Consider the following 14,014-nt stretch of genomic DNA (forward strand, 5'->3'; position numbering starts at 1 on the left):
CAATAACAATCAATGCATCTTGTGTTTGTGGATTGAATGCAAGAAATAAAATCCATGTTAGTTTTCTAAACTACTGGATCCTGAAGTGGAGATCAACATTTCCAAACATCAATTATGTCGATCGTGTTTTACTTGATGCAGAGGACAAAGTTTATTTTGTGGTAATGGTGGAGTCCTTGGTTTGACTTTGTTGCTATGATATATATTTGAATTTTTTGTTTTAATACCTGAAGAAGCCTCAGAAATCTAAGTATGGAGTTTAATAGTTTCAGGAGGACAAATTAAAAAGCAGCATCAGGCAGGTGAAGCGCAGCTCTGGATTCCTGTCGGAGATCTCTGATGTTTCTGCCCACGTACTCTTGAACATCAGAGTGTAGCCATGGGCTACTGCGCACATCTGGGGTTAAAGCCCACATGTAGATGTTAAATTTTCATCGCTGTCAGAGATCAACAGCCTTACGAACGTGTTCAAAGACTGTGTTTTAGCACTTCACTTCGAGTTTGATCATTGAGGGGGAAAACCAACATCCAGTGAGAGATGTGCAAGACTGCAGCTGAATCTGAGCTCCGACCCTGTGAGGAAGAGGCAAGTGCTGCGTGTTTTGAAGTACCATACCATCTGTTAACCACAAAGCATGTATAATTTAAACCAGATATATTCATTTTATTGCAAAGCGCCGCGGAAATGTCTCCTAAAACCCACAAGCGATTTAACATTTTTGTCTGTAAGTCAATGGGTTTTTAGGTTAGATGTCTGAATGAAGGTCTGTGGTAAACACAAGCTGAAGAGATTTCATGTTTTGTTCAGTACAGTAAAAAACCCCACGTGTGAATTTTAAAGCGTTTACGTGTCTTGAAAAAGACGGTTGCTAACGAGTGGCTAACTGAGTCTATAGAGGATGTAAACATCACAAAAACACTGAGACTCATCTACTGACTTCACAAGTTAGTTTATTTATAGTCGAGTGTATAATGTAGTCAGACGCTTAGTGGCTGCGACATCAAACAAAGACAAGCAGCAGGTCAAATGTTTGGCATCCTCGCTTTCTGTCAGTCGACTAATAGATTAACCGATTAACGGCTTTGAAACTCAGATCACACGTGACCTTAGCGGCTCTGTAAGGACGCTCCCACACAGACTTCCCCTCCAGTTAGTGAGAACTGAAGACGCCTGTTGGATGAGAGGTGAAACGTCATCAAGAAACTGGAACAAGTCCAGTTGCCTACGATACAACAGTTTTATTTACCATGACCTGGATGACTGAGAACCTTCATCAACAGCTTAACCGATTAATTATTGCAGCTCTGACAGGCTGCATCGATGAACGGTCAACAAAACTGAAGTATACGTAAGTAAAAGTTTGTTCCTGACACTTGGTTCAACCTGTTTATTCAACCGTTTACCTTTAACTTACAGTCGTCCAGGTAGATTTATGCACACACACTACAAGTGAACATAATCCAGACCCGGAGCTCAGAGCAAGAAGAAATGAAAATCACTGCTTAATCTGATTTTTAAGATTCATGTTAGTCCCAAAAGAAGAAATAAATTAAAGAAAATATCTTCTTGAAGTTTAAAAAGAAACAAAAACAAGTTATCTGACTTCAATCCATCAATTATTCAACCATTCCGACTGACAATCAGCAGAATATTAAGGGAAGTAACACATCAGTTACATAACAGCCGTCTGCAGGCGGAGTAGGTTTCTCTCTCTTGGTAACTCAGTTTGTATTCTTTGAATTTTAAGAAGTCTGCAAATTAGGAAAAAAACAACAAAAAAACATGCCAAAATGTGAGGAGGCCTGCGGGACGACAAGCATCTGCTCACAGAGACTGTGCGCCACATCATCAAAACAACAACAACACAAATACAGTACCAACCCTCCAGCTGCTGTCGGTTATTCAACACCTTCTTCTCACTCACACTGTGAAGTGTGGATAAATCTATAAGGCCCCGCAGCTGCTCGGGCGGAGGCAGAGTCACTGTTCAGTATGTAGCGAGCTCAGGACACCGATCAGTGGGGAGAACTGGTCAGCTGTATGTTAGCTTAGCATCCAGGCGCTAGAAGGATTATTATTCGGTCTGTGTGCTGATGTTGAGGGACGTGGGGAAGGCTGATCATTACTTCGTCATCTTTTCTCCACGGTTAAGATGCAGATATCGTCCGTGGTGATGCTGCATCACATGTTGGTGGGCTCTGCTGAATAAAATCAACCCGGTGGACCCGAGCTGACTACGTCGTCTCGGCGAGTTTAAGCATAATGAACCCCCGAGAGACACGAGTTTAATAGTAAAGGAGCGAGAACTACATTTAAATTATTTTGCACTGCTCTATATTTGGCAGATGCACAGTTTTACAGTTTAATGCTGCCAAGAATTTGAATCCAATTACAACATTTTTTGTAAATTGATGTAAATGTATTTTTTTTCTTTGCTTTGTTACATTTCCATATTAATTTCCCTGGGACGCAGTTTTTCAGCCACACGGCCGCTCAGGTGTGTGCTAAGAACAGTCCTAATGCTCAGAAATCGATGTCAAGCAAAAATAATTCCATTTACTTCATTAAAATTTAATTTTATGGCTTCATAATCAAAGCTTTCCCCGCTAAGTTAATATGATTTGAGCCAAGTCAAGCAGTTCATTGTGTTTTCAGACGAGGCTTTGCTTGACATTTTCCAATAATCAGTATGCCTGAGGGATTGGGTTCTGGTGCTGGTATGTGAAGTGGTACCTGATGATGATGATGATGATGATGAATTTGCATGAAAAAAACTGCAATTATGTTATAATTAAATTTGAATTTAGAGACGGCACAACAACAGAAAACAGGCTGTTGTCGGGAAGACTATTGTACTCCATTACTTCGTTAGCATGTGGGTGGTAGAAGCTCGCGGAACAATATCGCGGGTCAGAGATGAGAGTTTGGATGTCAGCTGGCAGGAACTTTGTTTACATTTCCAAAACAGTGTTGTGGAGGTCAAACCACGCTCTCCGTTCTCCTCCTCCACCTCCAGATCCAACAACGTGGCTGAGGGAGGTGTGGGTGGAGGACAACAGTCCTCGCAGCTCAATGTGTCCGAAAGTCAAAGCTCTCTAATGCACCCTCACTTTTGAGTGATCGAATAAATCCATATTGATTACTGACAAAACCAACACAACTTGATGACCTCTTTTCAGTTGTCTCTGGATTCAAAATGACCAAATCATTTGTCTATTTTTTCAGAATACTTAAAAACATTTTGGAAGAGGGTCTGTTGTAAACACGAGTGACTACATGAAGTTTGTTGTTATAGGTGCAGGCGTACAGTAGCTTGACTTCTTGGATGAACACAGGGAGTTACTGGAATAATATTCTGCTGCAGGACATTTGAGAAAATGACATAAAATAATGTTCGTTCGTTTCCTCTCCAGTCAAAAATGTTTGACACTGGATTTTAAAAAGGTGTTATTTGTACGAAAAGTTGAATTTTGAGTCTGACTCCCAACTCGTCTAATACTGGCGCTTTGGGATTGTAGGTCGGGCCGGCCGCCAACCCGAAGCGTCAGTGTTTGACGAGTTGGGAATGACTCAAATATCGACTTTTCTTACAAATAGGAGGAGGGCTTACGAAGATGATTTGCAACATCACAAAAAGTTTGGAAATCAGTGCTCGTCCAATATTCAGCATACACAAGGCTGATGTCAAGCCCAACAAGGTTCCCATTATCCATCACCTCCACTGCGCATTGGATGGTTGCCTCAGTGTAGCCCATTCATTGTAAGGGTCTTATGCAATGGAAACGTTGCTTACTACTCCAGTAAATAGGACGGGCCATAGATATGACTTAGCAACAGGAGATAAACCAGCGCTCAACTCATAGAGCCAGAGAGCATTATGCTAGATGATCAACTGATACCATTAAGTTCAACAGTTAAAATGGTGGGCAGATAGCTTCACTGGAGCTACTTCCAAAAGGTAAAATGTAAAGAACATACTTGCATATCCATATATTCTGGAGTTTTTAATGAGGGGGGATGAGAAGATGACATTTTAAGGTTGTAATACACCTGTTGAGGGAATCTTTAATCTACAGTGTGAATATCTTTTAGTCCGTATCAGCAGATGTGCTTCGGCCTTTCTAAATTACATGAAGCCAGAGGAGTAGAGTAACTGAGTCTAAGTGTAGCTGAGGTTTTGAAGACAAACGACCGCGGGGAGATGTGAATCCACAGTGTTGCACTGAGCTCTCGGTGTTAGAAAATAAAACGTCCCGGGAGAAACCGCTTGCCACGCTACAGAGTCATTAATTCTGCATCATGACCTGCCTGTCTGCTGGCAGCAGCCGGGCAATGTGTATCCTGTGGCATCATTATATTAGGAGTCGGATCAGAACAGCAACAAATAACAGGATGGTGGTGTCAGATGTGCCTCGTGTGGGTGTATGTGTACGTGGATGTGGATGTGTATGTGTATGTGTGACGTCTGGATTCCTTCAGTACATCTGAAATTAAGAAAAAAAAAAAGAGAAGAAAAACATCATAAAGTCTGAGAAGTGATGCCATGATCTAAGAGAGGGGATGAAGAGGAATCCACAGAGCCTCAGAGGCTTAACCTTATGTTTTTATTAAATCCTCACACTTCCTGAGAGGTGACCCATAGTATTATTTCACACAATGTGGTTCTCAGGAATAGAAGAACAGAAGCAAAACCTGCAGCTTTTTACAAGAATATCTCGCTCGGTTCAAAGCACTTCCAAAAAAGATAAAACCAAAAAATACAAGCCTACGCTGAGGATTAAAGGAAACCACCTACAGCAGGCAGTCATGTGAGCCGGACCAACATCAAGGAAACATAAAAAAAAAGTTGCAGCCCACACAGATTATGAGTTTTATTCTTTCAGGCAGTAGTGAACTGATCCAGAAGTGACTCATTGTTTGTGCAGACATTTGTTCTCAAATGTATTTGAGTGCATTAACTCAAATACTAATCACATGTAGAGCAGAAGCCTCAGAAACATGTATGCAGAGTAGGTTTTTATGTCTTGTGAGTTTTAACTTTTCTTTTCACAAAAGTTTTAATACCTCTGCCAAGGCCCAGCAGTCCTTCTCTGCATCAAGTAGATACCAGTCACCGAAATACGGCTGAATTTTTCCTTCAAGATCCATGTGTTACTTCAAGAAATTAATATAATGTGGAAAAACAAAATGCCAAAGAAAGTGTGCAAAAATGTCCTAGATCTGTCTGTTTATCCACATCCAGAACCAAAAGTTAATGGGATCTACTCTGACCCGTCCTCCATCCAGGTTTCATTTCAAATTGGTTCAGTAGATTTTTCTGTAAGCTTCCTGACAAACCGGACAACCAACAACCAGACATGAGTGACAACATAAACTCCTCGGTGGAAGTAAAAGCATAAAATGGCTTCATACAGCTCATCAGGCATAATCCAAGTCTCCAGAAGCTCTGAGATCCCAACATAATTTGAAAAAAACATAACATACTATATATTACACACACAATATTTAGACCGTTTTTTTAAGCCAATATCTTCACTATAGCGGCTAGGCTAAAAGCGTTAGCATGGGCTTGACGGTACATTGAGGGTGTAAATAACATCTTTTCAAATCAATTTGAAATCTCACAGCATCCAGAGACCTGGTTTACACCGGAGGAGCTGCATGGAGCCATTTTATATAGCATGGATTTTTTGCTGCAATGATGTTTTGTGGAGTACAAAACTTCACCAGATACTGACTGAATTTCTATTTGTGGTTGAACTGCTCCTTTAAAGGCACTTTTATGTAATTTAGTGCCGAGTCAGACATATCAGAGTTCTTCAGTCATAATTACAAGACATGAACTCAGTTAATGTCGGAAACTTTGGTAATTACAGCGACTACAAAAATAACATAAAAGGCATAAAGCGCTTGGTTCTGGTTCAGCCCACAGGAGGAATCGTTAAGCCAAAACAATATTGTGTTCACATTTTAGTCATCAGACGCTGCAGGGAGTTATTTGTAAATTACACAGTTAAAAATAGCAATTTATTAAGCATAATTGTATATTATGGGACAGTGGGTTTTGGGTTCTCGTTGGCTTCTGTGATCTCAGCGGGGGAAGATTTCCTCCCTGGTTGGCTTCCTGTGTGCACTCAGCTTCAGCTCTGTATGTTGGCAACACACTGAAAAGGTGCACAGCGTTCGAACACTCGTCGTCTGGATACGAACGTTAAAACTGGGCTGAATTTGAACTGAATTCAACATGAAGCACATCCTCACTGGAGATACGGCAACATGTGCTCGTAACACAACATTGATCTTTTAACATCGCTCTTATATCGCCTTTAATTTTGTGGTGTTTACAACTTTACTATTAGCGATTCAGACAGCGACCACTTCGGCGCACGATTACAAAGGCTGCTTCACAAGTGAATCGTATCAAGTTAAATACCAATTAGCAGTATGTGCCAGTTTTAATGGAGCTCTGACAATTACCATATTTATGTGAGTTTCCAAGGCATCAAAAGGGGAACTTAGAGATTCACTGCCAGCCTCCGTTCGTTATAAACTTACCACTTAGCAGCAAGATGAGTCTGAATATCACGAGGAAAACTGATTAGCAAAGAGAAGAAGCACGAAAATGTAAACAGTACGAGTTTCACTGAACTTTACTCAGTAAAGCGTATTTGATATCTTGTACACTGAGTGTTTTCTGGGCACAGAAGGTGGAAATGGGCAAAATTGACACAGAGAAAGACTTAAGTGACCTGTAACTGTTACCGAAGCGGTCACGCTGTGAAATCCACACCGGCTCTGACCTTTGTGTGGCCGTTACTTCTTCAACAGCTTCTTCTCAGCGACACAGACAGACAGCGTGATGAACTGACTGACTGATATCAGAAATACCAACAACATCGCAGACAAACATAGTTTGTCACACGCCACATTTCTTGCTCCAGATATACGACAGCTGAACGTTACCTCTGCTGTCTCAGGTAAACGGAAGTTAGACAGTAAAACTTCTCACAGTAGCTGTTGTCATCTTTTATCTCTGCTGACCTTTTAAAATGACTCGGCGTAGCAGGACAGTTTCTTTTGTTCAACATGTAAAAATGTATTCAAGGCCTTTCAGTCGCTGTTTTTTTTGTTGCTCAGGTCTCAGATCAGTGAAATCCAGGTTGAGTTTAAAGTCCTTGTTTTTTGTGACTTGCTGCCAAGTCTCTGAGAATAGTTGAAGTAAAGACTCGAACATAAACATGCAAAAACATACAAACCAAAGTGAAAGAACGCTGGCTCTCAACTGAACAAACGATCAAACAGTTGATAATGTTTACTGTGAATACTTAGTGTCTGCTAAATGCATAGTCTTCTCTTAATCAAAGGGAAAGTGCTCATGATATTGACTGAAACTGACAGTGCTGAAGCACAAAAAGGGACGTACAAAACAAACATCTTGCCCAACATTATTGAAGCATAACAACATGGGGGACACGAGGTGCATCACACAGCTACTATCCACCTTAACCCGACAGGTTTTGGAGGAAGTGTAGGAATGTCGTGCGTCCTGGACTGAAACATGCAGCAGTGAACGTAACAAACAGTGACACAGCTTTGATTGTATGAAAGGGAAAAGACATCAGAAGTATATAAACATATTGAGAGGGAGCTATAGGGCTGGAAACAGATGAAAACCTTAATTGATCTTTGTAGATATACTTAAAAGTTCACTGTCATGCTTACCAGAGAGACCACAGGGAGGCAGAGTAACTATTAACTGGACTAAACTAACGAGGGGATGAGCTACAGGTGGAGAGAGTTGGAGATAATCTACAAAGTAAAACAGGAAATGACAAATCAAAAACCCAAACTTTGACTGTAAAGGTCTTAGACAGGACTACTCACTACTGTGCTCCAGGAAGCTCCAGAGGAAGCTGCATGTAATCATGTAATCAACTGCCTCCAGTGGTTCCCCTCAAGTGGCTAAGTTGCATTGTGGGTAATGTAGGCTCTAGGTTTTGAAAAGCATCGCACTCCTATAACACGGTTGTACTCAAATGGCTGAAATCGATACAGAAGAACCAGAGATATTACCCTTTTATATTACAAACATTCTTCTTCCTTTTTCAAAACCTGGTGCCTACATTACCCACAATGCAACTTAGCCACTCAGTAACATCACTAGTGGTAATTAATCAAATTACACACAGGTTATTCTCCACAAAAGGCTCTATACTACTACTTTTTTCACATGTGAACGCACTTTAAAGTGTAAAATTATTGTAAAGTTGGACATCTGGTCATCTGAACGTCTGCCCTCCTTGTAGAAGTGTCTGTTTGGTGAGACAGACAGGTGGTGGACATCCAAAAACGCTCCACAAATGTGTGAATTACCTGTGAATGTCTGCAGTATTTCGCAGCCCAGAGGCCACTGAGAACCTCTCAGATTTCCAAGAGTCTCTTGTGCATGTGCTGTGCGTCCCATTAGCGCAGCTGCAGCAGCCACTGAAACCTATTACCTCTCAAAATGCTGCAAAATAGACCTCCGCAGACATATTGTTACACAAAACTCAAACCTTTTCAAAACCCACCGGTTGCCGGTTCATTGCCTCAGTGCCTTCCGGCAATTGAAAGAGCACAAAAAGATTTGATCAGCTCCTGGGAGTCGAGCAGCGGTGAAAATGTGAGCCCCTTTCTGTCACAGCAATGGGGAGCTGGTTTTCTTCCCTAAGTTATGTGTGAGTGGTGCTATCAGCTCATCGGGGTATAATACTGTCTTATCTACAGACCGGCATCTTGAACAGGGCTAATCATCTCCATCACATCTGTATTTTTTCGGCATAAATTCACATTTAAAGAGGAGATACTCATTTACTTGCAAGATTGGGTTTTAAGTGGCCACGTCTCCGTTTCCATAGCGAACGCTCCGGCTATACTTTAAAAAATGACATGAAGCTAAATCTCCCTCCTCCCTCTTCTTCTTCTCGCTCCAGCCCGAGGCGGAGGGAAACAAAACAAGCTTTTTTCACGGCAGCTTTGAGATTGAACAATTTAAGCATCGCAAATTAGGTCCTGAACTCGTCTGAGCATTCATTCAAGTGTGATGACATTTACATTTCAAATTCCAGTGTGTCAGAGGTGTGTTTTTCCTGACATTATTAGTTACAGAACAACGTACCAGAGGCTGATTTGAAGCGACTGTGACTGACATGTTTGTGTTTCCTGTTTATTTTAGCACGATGAGGTCAAAATGGACTCCCGCCCATTTACAAACTGTTGTCAGTTTACCCGTCATGAGGACGACAACACAGCCTGTGTAAACATTTGCACAGAGCCTGTTTATACCTGACATTAAGTAGCATGATTAGATGAGTCAGTTCACACTTGGCGTTATGTTTTGGCATGCATCTTGAGTGATCTCACTCCCCCGCTCTATATGCAAATAAACATGTACATCACTTTTTACAACTTACTTAATGTGTATAAATCATAGACTGAGTTTCACAAAGTTTTCTCCCAACTCAACAACTCATTTTAAAAGGAGTCTGGGGACAAATTATACATTTTGGCATGTTTACCATCAGTGAAATGCCGTCTTCTTTCTTAAACGTGGTGTCAATAGTGAAACCAGTTGAGACGTGTGTTCACAGAGCCGCTAAATGTTGTCAGGTGGGACGTACTTTAGACACAGAGGCAGACAGGCTTGTACAGTGAAGCCTCAACAAACTGACACTTTTTTTTAACAAGAGACGAACCGACTTACTGTATTTTATTTAATGCTGAATTCCCAAGAAGGCCTGATTGATTTAGAAAGTACTGCAGCCATTTCAGAAAGGTTTTTCCGGTTTCTCGTCAAAAAAAAGCATGATTTTTTTAAGGGAGTCTGGGGATACTGTGGTTACTGGCTTGATGGTGTAATCAGTTGAAACAGGCCGTGTGTTCACAAACATCTGATGCTGAGATTGGCAGGTGAGACACACAAAACACACAAATTTCATTCCCATGAACCAAACGGAAATCAGCCTGTCATCCAGTCTGCCTCCTGTTGTGGCCCCCTGCTGTTCCTGCTGACCCGGGGCACGTCCTGTCACCATAACAACCATCATGTCCCGCACTGATGACATCATTGTTGAGGGACGCATCGGGTCACAGGAAATATACTTTTCTGTCTGAGGGAATACAGTAGTGGCAGTGATGTCATCGGTGCTATTCTCAGCTTCAGCTTGGAGACTAATTAGTAACAGCAGACAGGGAGGGTGAAATGCCACATTCACATCATATAATTCAGACTGTGGGCAGTCAGGGAGTGAAAAGTAACATCACGTCAGCCTGTAGTTGTGACTTAGAGTCGGAGAATGCTACAGAATTAGCATGTCCATAAACCAGGTGGCAAAATGGCTGCTATTAACTCTAATTCAGTCAATTTAGCCAATTAAAAATGAGCTATCTGATCTCACTTTTTAACGAACCAATTATAATGGTTAATAGCCCATTATGACAGACTCCCCAAGTTGTAATAATAGGAGGTTTTCCCACTCTTTGTATTCCCTCAGCATGGCACGAATGCAGTAAAATGAAAATTACAGGCATCACAGGAGATGTATGTAGGATCCAGCTCACTGGAGCTCGACCTGCACAAGTGACTTAAAGTCTGCATCTGTTTTTCTGTTTACTGTTCATGAGGAACAAAGACAGGACTTTGTGCTTTTCATAGTTTTTGTTGAAAATGGGGGAATTTATGATTGGTTTTATGGCTGCAACACCTTCCTATTCACACAGTCTACAGCGGTGTTCATTTTTACATTCGAAGAAAGCCACCAGGCTCCTGCTCAGGGAAGACAGAGCACACTGACAGCCGCGACGACGCGATGAAAGGACAGTAAAAACAAGCAACAACAGCGACTGGCAAACAACAATAACGAAAACGGCGCTCCATCTATCCCGAACCGAGCTTTTCTTCAGGTTTCTCCCTCTGACTTTATGATGATTGAAGAGCGCAGATGCACCGAGGGAGCAGGCAAGATTAAACAGTGCCAAAGACTGATCGCCTGCATAGAAATGTCAGCACGAGTCATTTCTAAGGGAACTCACGGCAAAAAGCGACTAATTCAGAGGGCAGGTTCCTGATGAGAAAAAAGCTTTCACTCCCTGCTGACAACAAAAGACCATGAGCGAGGGTTATCCTGCGAGGAGGAGGGTGGTGATTAGAGAAAGGCTGACTTCACTCCATTGATTCTGCCGTGGCATCTGTGTTTTACTTCTTATGAACTTTGTTAGTTGATGTTCTTCTTTTAACTTTTAACTCAAAGAAAACTGACCTGACTTTGCTAAACTCGCTTCCAAATATCAAACAAAATGTAACACACAGTAAGTTGCATGGAAGCAAAGTGCAGCGTCGAGCCCCGGAGAGAAAAAAAAAAGATAAATGAAACTTCAACAAAAGTTTTATTACACAGTGAAACCCTGAGCTCAGCTCCAGGAATGTGCGGACGCAGCCATTGTACCAGTCAAGTCCCAGATGTTACTGGCTACCTACCTACACCTGCACTTTTGCTCCTTTTAAATGAGTTTTAATGAGTTTTAATGAGTTTATATATTTTGCTGCATGTCAGTCGCTGGCAGCACAAATGGCGTCGTGTCTGAGAAGAACTGCGCTGTGCAATGGGAAACCCATGCTGCTGAAGTAGCAGACGGATATGCCAAGCTAATTGCACCTTTATCTCAGCGTCACACCTTTTTGTCAGTTTTATCTTGGATGTATAAAAATCCTCTAAACTATTTACCATAAATACTAAATTATATAATATATTGTAGCCTCTACTGTGTATAGCAGTGTCACCTTCATGAGCAAAGTGCTGCTGAAAGCCAACGGGCTATGGTCAGGTAGAGGTGGACAGTATCCTGCTTACATCTGCTTCAACGTGGATTTTGCAATACCGTCATTACAGTCAAGTGTTTTAGGGCTGCGATAACATGCAGTTAAAGGGTTTAACAAGTACTCATACAACTAAAGTCACATCCAGTAACTACCGTTCTCCTCGCTAACACCGACTTCGGTAACAAAAACATGTGGAGGGTACAAACAAAGCATCCCAAACGTCTTCATGCACTCCCAACATCAGAGGAAGTGACGACGCAGTGGATTAACATTATTTTTGATGGAAATATCCCCACGACAACTTGTAACCATTGTCTTTGGACTGTTTTCGCCTCAAGGACAAGCCACGTAAGAAAGCAGGATGCAGTTTGAAAACTCGAGCTCAAGGACAACTCGTTACCAAGTTTTTCAAATTTGGAAACCTGTAAGTTTTTGCCATTTTCTCGTTTATCATAGCAGGCTGGAGCCACATGTTGAAGTATTTACTATTGAGGGACGGTCAGGAGCTACTGTGTGAACGTTAAGCCTCGTTTAAAGTCGATTTAAATAACCAGAGTCGTGGGTAAGATGTGGAAACTGTTTTTTTTTTACGTTGCTCTTTGTGGAGCTTTTTGACATACGTTTAGGAAACATGGATCTACTTCAGTGTCCTATTGACAACCACACTAAAGCTGTATAATAATTGTATATGTATCTAAAAGCTCACTAATAGTTTCTAAAACTCTTTACTGGCACACAGCGATATGGAAACATACTTCACACACTTGACTTACAGTAATGCTTCTTGAATACGGGAAAATACTCATACTTTTCACTTGAGGCAGATTAGAGCTTGTTGAATGAACTCGAATTTGAAGTGACATGAGTCCCAAAAAAAAAAAAGTCCTTATCACCTCTGTGTTTATGCAGGGCTTCAAATTGAACAGCCTGAGATAATTCACTCCACTTAAAAAAAAAATGACACTACTTAGCATTCAAAAGACCCACACCAGCAGATAACTCCCCCTTATCACTGGACCGGGATGTAACAGAGTTGAACTATATTAAATTATTCAGCCTTTTTTTTTTTTTGCCTTGAGAAAATATTAGCATTTTAGATAAATTACTGAGCCACAGCTTTTATCTCACTTCTCAGAAGTTATTATTTAATGCGCTGCCTCTCAGTTTGGGGACAGAAATAAGCAATGATAATGGACGGTGCTTTATAATTCACCCTGAGGGTTGTATAACGAGTTTATGACAAGGGGCTTTCCTTCCAGACGACCGTCAGGCGCCAAAGTGTTAGAGGTCTTTAATCAAAATTTACTGGAGTGTCCAGTTATACGAGCAATTTTTATTGATGCATTAGCAAAAAAAGATGAATGTCTTCATTGAAACAGAGTTAAGGGATGTTGGAGTGACCCTGCCCAAGAAGGCCTGTAATTGAAGCTACAAAAACAGATGCTAGGACAAAGTGGAGAGCGTCTGATACTGAGACGCAGCCTTGATCAGCCACATCAAGGGTTCTCGAGCAAAAAAGGTAATCGATCCAGGATTTTCTTTCATGTTTTGTTAAACATCGACTCCTTCTCTTCTTTCTGAGATGAAATGTGGTCGTACGCCTGAAGTGAAAGTATGTCACCAATGATAGAAATTCACTCCTTTTTATCCCAGAGAGCAAAGAAACACCTTTTCATCACATGTGGCTCTCACGAGAACGGACAATGTGTTGCAGCGCATCAGATCCTGGACCAGTACCGTGCCATGGGCTTTGTCTACTTGTGAGCCCTAATACATAATGACAATGGGCTGAGAGCACGTCAAACAAAAAGTGATTTTCCTGTACTTCAGTCAACTTAGAGACCCAGAGGATAAAAACATTTCAAAACACCTTTTCTAATGTTTCCTACGCCTTGTTTCGAGTGTCCCTCAGAATAGTTACAAGGGGTGATGGTTGAAATCTCTCCCTATGACATGGTGTAAGTCATCAGTAGTCATCAATAGTTATTAGCACAATGCCAACTGTCTATCTGATGGAGATAGAAAAAGCACGGTCACTCGCAATTTGTTCACAACTTCACACTATCAGTCGAGTCATCAGATGAAAGAGGAACGTTACTTCATTAACTTGCCACTGTGGCAGTCCTGTATAGGCTAACATTAGCCTGTAACATGTA

The 14,014-nt window shown here is 41.4% G+C and overlaps 1 protein-coding gene across 2 annotated transcripts in view; it reads right to left on the reverse strand.

Moving 5' to 3' along the window:
- Positions 1-14,014, reverse strand: part of sgcd (sarcoglycan, delta (dystrophin-associated glycoprotein)) — a 301,763-nt gene that overhangs the window by 246,350 nt on the left and 41,399 nt on the right. The window lies entirely within an intron of this gene.

Source organism: Pagrus pagrus, assembly GCF_965226575.1.
Source record: "Pagrus pagrus genome assembly, chromosome: 14".
Classification (NCBI taxonomy): Eukaryota; Metazoa; Chordata; class Actinopteri; order Spariformes; family Sparidae; genus Pagrus; species Pagrus pagrus.